Here is a 7,500-nt window from a genome sequence, read left to right as displayed (position 1 = left end):
CATTTGGGGGTTAAAGAACACAATAGGACGTTGTTTTTATAACAACATCTGGATGTTATAACAATGTGAAACATCCAGATGTTATAACAGATTCTGCTCAGGCTCAAAAGGCCAGTGTTTTCTGACTAAACTTGATCACTTCTCAAGCAACCTCTGTGTTCGTTGACTGGTAGACCAGAAAATAATACTCAGGATTCGCTCAGTTAAATTTAACCAGGGTTCTAAATTAGCACCGTTTACCAGCCAAATGCTGGTGAAATATGCAAGTGGCTGGTAGATTTGCTTCACTCACCAGCCAAAAAACCCAATGGTAATCTATTGAATGGCTGGTAATATTTGAACATTCATTAGCCATTTGGCTGGTAGACGAAAATGTTAATTTTGAAGCCTGAATTTAACTAAGCTTTAGTAAATGATATTACAAGCAGAATACAAATTATGCATCATGACAAACAGGTTCCATTTTGCTCCAGTAAGTCTGCAAATGTCTTATCTTACACAGGCCAGACAAGAGGAGAGAGAGAGGCCATCCCAGGCTCCAAGTGTCACGTCTAGTCCCTGTTTCAAGTTTCTTTGTTTAGTTGGTTTCATGTTTTCTGTTGGTTTTCCCATTTCCTGTTTTATTTTGAAGTCTGTCTTTTCTCCCTAGTCTTCTCTGGTTTTACTTCCTGTCTTTTGGTTTTCCCGCCTTTGTGATTGTCTGATGTCTTTCACCTGTTCACCAGCCTTTGTCTCACCTGCCCCTTGTTATCCCTTGTTTATTTGTGTATTTAGTCCCTGTGCTTTCTGTGTCATTTCATCGTGTGTCATTTCATCGTGTGTCATTTCGTTGTGTGTCATTTCGTTGTGTGTCATTTTGTCGAGTATCATTTCGTCGTGTGTCATTTCATCGTGGGTCCTTGTGGTTTTATTCCTGTGCGTAAGCTGTCTTTCTGTGTTCCTAGATTTCTGTGTTTTTGTTCTCCTGGATTTTTACCTGTTCCTTCCGAGTTCCTGTGTTTCTGGAATTTCTCACCTACTCCTGCTTACACATTTGTAAGTCTCTTTGTGTTCTTATTAAATTACTATTATTTCAAACTGCTGCACTCCCCTGCATTTGGGTCCTAGCCTAGAACTCTGACACCAAGACGTTCTATTCTTAACACAGAGCAACATCTTAACATCCAGATGTTGTTATAACAGTGTGTTACATCAAGATGTTGTTATAACAGTGTGTATCATCCAGATGTTGTTATAACGGTGTGTAACATCCAGATGTTGTTATAACAGTGTGTATCATCCAGATGTTATAACAGTGTGTAACATCCAGATGTTGTTATAACGGTGTGTATCTTCCAGATGTTATAACAGTGTGTATCATCCAGATGTTATAACAGTGTGTTACATCAAGATGTTGTTATAACAGTGTGTATCATCCAGATGTTGTTATAACAGTGTGTATCATCCAGATGTTGTTATAACAGTGTGTAACATCCAGGTGTTGTTATAACAGTGTGTATCATCCAGATGTTGTTATAACAGTGTGTATCATCCAGATGTTGTTATAACGGTGTGTAACATCCAGATGTTGTTATAACAGTGTGTATCATCCAGATGTTATAATAGTGTGTAACATCCAGATGTTGTTATAACAGTGTGTAACATCCAGATGTTGTTATAACAGTGTGTATCATCCAGATGTTGTTATAACAGTGTGTAACATCCAGATGTTGTTATAACGGTGTGTAACATCCAGATGTTGTTATAACGGTGTGAAACATCCAGATGTTGTTCTAACCATGACGCTCTGAAGGTTTTCATGTTTGAATTTCGCTACAATGTAAAGAAAACTATGGTATGCAAATTGTCATAGTTAATTCGTAGCATCTTTTGCAAGTTAAATTTTTCTCAGAAAAACAAACTACATTTTTTATACAAACTCAATTTTAGTAGTTGTAGTAGTAGTTATTGTTGTGGTGGTGATTTATTTATTCATTCAGCATAGTGTGCTTCTGTCATTCTACTTTTACATTTTGTCATCCTAATTTTTTGCCTTTCAGTGTTGATGCAGCAAAAGAGGATGACTCCTTAGGGAAACTTGTCAATGATGACAACATAGAAGCAAACAGCAGAATGAGGACAATCACTGATGAAGGACAGCCTCATCTCTGTTTGTTTGCCATCACGGACATCAGGCCAGGGGAAGAGATCACCTACAATTATAGAGACTCTGACTGGCCATGGAGATCAAAGGTACAGAAAGAAATTTCTTACAGAAATGTTTAGATTGTTTGAGTGTAAATCACTCTCGCTAGCCTAGAAATCTAGACCACCCTAGCGGCAGCAAATATAATTTGTAGTCAGGGTCGTCTAGCAACTCTCCGTTGGCTTGCGAGCTGAAAAAAACAAACTCTAGTCAGGCCAATCACATCGTGTATAGAGTCGGTGGGCGGGGCTTGTGGCTGCTGCTGCTGCTGGGGACAGCGGGCGTTGGAATCGGCTTTGGAATCGGCTTTGGCTGCGACTCTGGAAGACTTGGAGTTCAGCTTTTCTTTGAGAAAAGGACAAATAACGGTACTGAAGTCATTTTAAAAAAGGAAGATGTGTTTGGCGTTTAAAGTTTAATCTGTCAACTAGCGTTGCTCTGGTTGGTTGTAGCACTATCCTATTGGTGCAGAGGGAATTTGAAAGGCAACCGTTTATCCCGCCCCTTGGATTGAGTCCTGCCAATGGTGAGTTCCCAGACCCAACATCTGGATGTGGGGCTGGCTTGTCAGGCTACACTCTCTCTGCAAAGGAGTTTGATTGTGAACTCTCTGCTATCATTACCACACAGTTGTTGTTGAATTATTTGTGCATTTCAGCTTGACCTACACTTCATTTTCATTGAATGAAAGTGATATTTGACTCCTGTCTGTCATGCAGTGCACTCAGTGCAGTGGCCCAGACCCATGAGGTAGTGCTCTATTTTCCCCACAATTTTTGACAGGCACTTGTAATATGTAAACAAACACAAACCAAATTTCGGAAATCATTAGTCCAACATTCCGGTTAACATTAGCGTTAAAATAATTAGTTTTTGTCGATTGAAATAAGCCAACTCTGTGTTAGAGCAGTCTAAACACTATTACACAGCAACATTGCGTCATGGATCAAGCTTCTCCACTTTATCGCTAGTAATGGGAGATGAGAATGACAAAATATTCAACATGTTTTCCACTTTGACCAGTGTCAGTCTGTCACTTTCTCCAATGTAGACCAAGGGGAGCTGGGCGAAGATCTACAGGTGTGACTGATGTTAGGGGATTGTAGTGATGGAGTTTAATGTAACACAGCTGATCCATTAAAGAGCTCAAAGAGAGAGATACTTTCACTGCCACTTGGATTTCTGAGACAGGGGGTCACCATGCAGCTCTAATATGTTAAACAGATGACTTAATGTCCATTTAATGTTGTTATGGTCATCAGATTTTATTCAGTTGTAAAACAGATTTGACAGGATATTGGACAGCCCAGTCTCACGGCAGTTCGTGAAATGGTGACGTTACTTAATCTATTGATTTGTGTACAGGGACATGTTCATGTCGGTGAGCACGAATTTTAAACTAATGTATTTCAATGGGAAGCATCTTTCGGCATAACAGCACGATTACGGTAGCGAGTAGTATTGAAAAGCCGAAAATATGCATAAGGAGGTTGGTTGGGGGGGGGGATGGGTCAAACAACACCAGACTTTCACCCCGGATACCGGGAATCGCGTCCCGCGTGTGGGAGTTCCTTTTCCCGTTCTTCTTTTCCTAACCACAACCATCCCGTTGTTGAAGCGCGGGACCGGGATCGCGTCCCGCGTGTGGCGGTCCGTCCCATTGTTGTTTCATTTCCCCGTTGTTGCGTGCCCACCACGAAATAAACAAGAAGATCGTGTCCCTGTACACGAATCAATAGATCAACGTGAGACCGGGTTGTATTGGAGGGTACAGATACACACTCCTCAGTATGTCTAAAGTGGTCATTTATAGACACTCTGGGGACAGTGTATTTAGATACTGTGACTCCATAGTCAGATTATTGAAAATGGATTTTCAGGGATAAATGTTGTACATACACAGTCTTCAGTGTGTATGTACTGGTCAGGTGTATACACTGTAAGGACTGTATGGATACTGTTAAGTTTTGTATTGATGTGTATGCAAATATATATTTTCACTACTCAATCTGCGTAAGGAGGTTGGTCGAGGTTGGGACTTTCACCCCGGAGTACGGGGATCACGTCCCGCGTGTGGCGGTCCGTCCTGTTGTTGTTGCCGGCATGTGGCGTTTCATTTCCCCGTTGTTTCGTCCCCCGGAGACCACGGCTGCAGCCCGGTGGCATGGCAGTTCGTGAAATGGTCACGTTCCCATTTCTTGGTGCCCACCACGAAATAAACAAGAAGATCGTGTCCCTGTACACGAATCAATAGATCAACGTGAGACCGGGTTGTATTGGAGGGTACAGATACACACTCCTCAGTATGTCTAAAGTGGTCATTTATAGACACTCTGGGGACAGTGTATTTAGATACTGTGACTCCATAGTCAGATTATTGAAAATGAATTTTCAGGGAAAAATGTTGTACATACACAGTCTTCAGTGTGTATGTACTGGTCAGGTGTATATACTGTAAGGACTGTATGGATACTGTTAAGTTTTGTATTGATGTGTATGCAGATATTTATTTTCACACTCACTGTCATCATTACACTACATTACCATCTCATTTATATCATTATATTTACAGTAGTACCTAATTGTCTTGTTAGCTTTCAAGATCTGTAACTTCACTCATTTTACGTTTACACGTGGCTGGATATTTTCACAAATGGACATTTCCACCTCTCCCTTTTCAAAAATAACATCGTGCACAGCTGTCAGTTTTCAGAAAAGCACCACCTGTAGGTGGTTGTGTAACGAGAAGCTCAAGCCCACGTTAGCCAATCAGAATCCCGAAAATAGCAACAACAGCAAAGAATCACTTCCTCTCTCTTCTTTTCCTCACTTCCTCGGCTGCCTATACCTCCGTTTGTCTTGGCAAACGTACAAACAAAGTTTTCCAAAATCTCCACTCTGGCCGGAGGTTTTAGAAAGAATTGTTTTCAGAGGAGAATTCTCCGTTTGCATCTCAATGAAGGGGACAAATGAAGGGAAATGTCTCAATTTTTCAAAATAACCATGTACGTGTAAACTGGGCCTCATGTTGTCCAGTCATTTGTCAGATAATGTCACGGTGCTGTACTGACTTAATTTCTCCTGTATAGATAATTGTGTTGTTACCTCACTTATGTTTGGTTATTTAATGACATTTTTTCCGTTTGTCTACACAAGATTTCGACTGAGGCAGAGGGTCAAGCAGCCGTGGCATCTGAGAGCCTCAAAGATGTTAAACAGGTGACTTCATTTCTGATTAATGTTGATATTGACCTCAGATCTGTTCAGTAACAAAACAGTTTTGATTGGATACTGTTGAGGTGTGGATGCCAAGATTAATTTTTACATTCACTATCGTGATTTCCCTACATTATCATGCATCTTATCAATATAATACATCATTGTATTAGTAATCAATGTATTATTAGCTGAAGATATCAGTAACTATGGCCATTGGTTTAACAATGGATGCCACTGTGCTGTACACAATTTATGTGAATGACAGTACAAATATTTATCTAAACATGCTGTATTATCTTACTCCTTTATAGATAATTAAGTTCTTACCTCAATACATATCAACAACACCAAAACAAATTCCTTGTATGTGTCAAAAAACGTACTTGGCAATAAAACCCTTTCTGATTCTGATTCTGATTCTGATGAGCATAATCTTTGCTGCCTTTTTGTCCCCATTTCCTACGCAAGATTTCAACTATAGAGATAAAACCCTCCCAGAGTCTCTGCAGTACCTCTGAAACACCTTCAACCCTGGTTGGGTTCAGGGTGGGGTTGGCTACCAACCAGATTAGGCCGGTACTACCAGGGACCAGATCCCAGTGTTTTATGACCACGTGTTTTTCCTCCTGTTCTTGATACCTTTGCCTGAGATTGTACTTTGTACGATAAACTTCATTACCTCTTTACCTCTGCCACCGAGTCGTTCTTTTGAGTCCACTGAGCTCCCTGATAACTAGTAAATAATGTGTAATCTGTTCCCTTATTCTTAATTAATAAATACACAGGACTTCCTCCAGGAGACCGGGGTTCGTGTCCCGCGTGTCACTGAACGTAAATTTTGTTACCCCACCCTCCATCTTTTCCTAACCCTAACTGTCCCGTTCTTTTCCCTCGTGTCAGTTAAACGTATATGTCCCGACCCAGAGCGTCAAAAAGTGATGGCAACAGACATTTAACGTCAATAACAAACGCCAGAGACCCCTGACCCCTTGGGACGGTTTTATTGGCATCAACGTGACTCTGGGACTGCGAATTGAACAAGCTGCAGAGGCGTCGTAGTTTACTCCATCTGCTCCGCAGCTGTGTGTGTGTGTGTGTGTGTGTGTGTGTGTGTGTGTGTGTGTGTGTGTGTGTGTGTGTGTGTGTTGTGTGTGTGTCAGAGCTGAGCCCCGCTATCTGTGAAATATGCAGAGAGGAACAAGGAGATCACGCTTACGTATCAGCTCTCAGGTACCGATATTTAGCACGATTGATATTATGTGAATTGGTCCCCGGTAGTAGCGGCCTAATTCGGTTGGTACCCTAAAAAGTACAGAGTTTTGGTACCCAACTTTTAAAAACGTTGACATGTAATGTAAGCTGGTGTTTTAAAGACATAATAAAATAAAATAAATAAAATCAGCATGCTGTCTCTGGGGCAGTCAGTTGAGAAAATAACTAAGAATAAATAAAATAAGTCTAAAGATGGACAACAAGGCCACATCAACAATAACTGTAACCCGGTCTCACAGCAGTTTGTGAAATGGTCACGTCATTTTGATCTATTGATTCGTGTACAGGGACACGATTTTCTCATTCATTTCGTGGTGGGCACCACGAAATGGGAACGTGACCATTTCACAAACTGCCATGACACTGGGCTGCAGCCGCGGTCTCTGGGGGACGAAACAACGGGGAAATGAAACGCCACACACCGGCGACAACAATGGACGGACCGCCACACAATTTTATTCTGTCTTTTCTTAAATGTTCAAAAAGAGATTGAACACTGGACACTTTTAAATAGCAAACATCGCACAAAAGATATGACGAGTTCACATTTCATGTTCACAAGTTCACAAGTGTTGTGAGTTCACATTTCATGGCTATAAAAGGGTCAAAGCCAAAACAGTTAGGAAAGAGTGTACCACCTTTCATCTTCCAGAAGAGCTGGTTGAACGGCTAACGTGACGTTACACCCACCGTGATTGGTCAGACACATTCCCTGCAGACAGTGCTCTTAAAATATGCGTGCATGCTATGATATGAGTTGCCTAGTGTTCAGCGATCATGTGATAGTTTTGGATCCTTCAAGAGGGGTCTCAAGACTTATCTGT

The sequence above is a fragment of the Perca fluviatilis genome, chromosome 1, assembly GCF_010015445.1.
Source record: "Perca fluviatilis chromosome 1, GENO_Pfluv_1.0, whole genome shotgun sequence".
Taxonomy (NCBI): domain Eukaryota; kingdom Metazoa; phylum Chordata; class Actinopteri; order Perciformes; family Percidae; genus Perca; species Perca fluviatilis.
The sequence above is the reverse complement of the archived record's forward strand: the minus strand, read 5'-3'. Positions refer to the sequence as shown.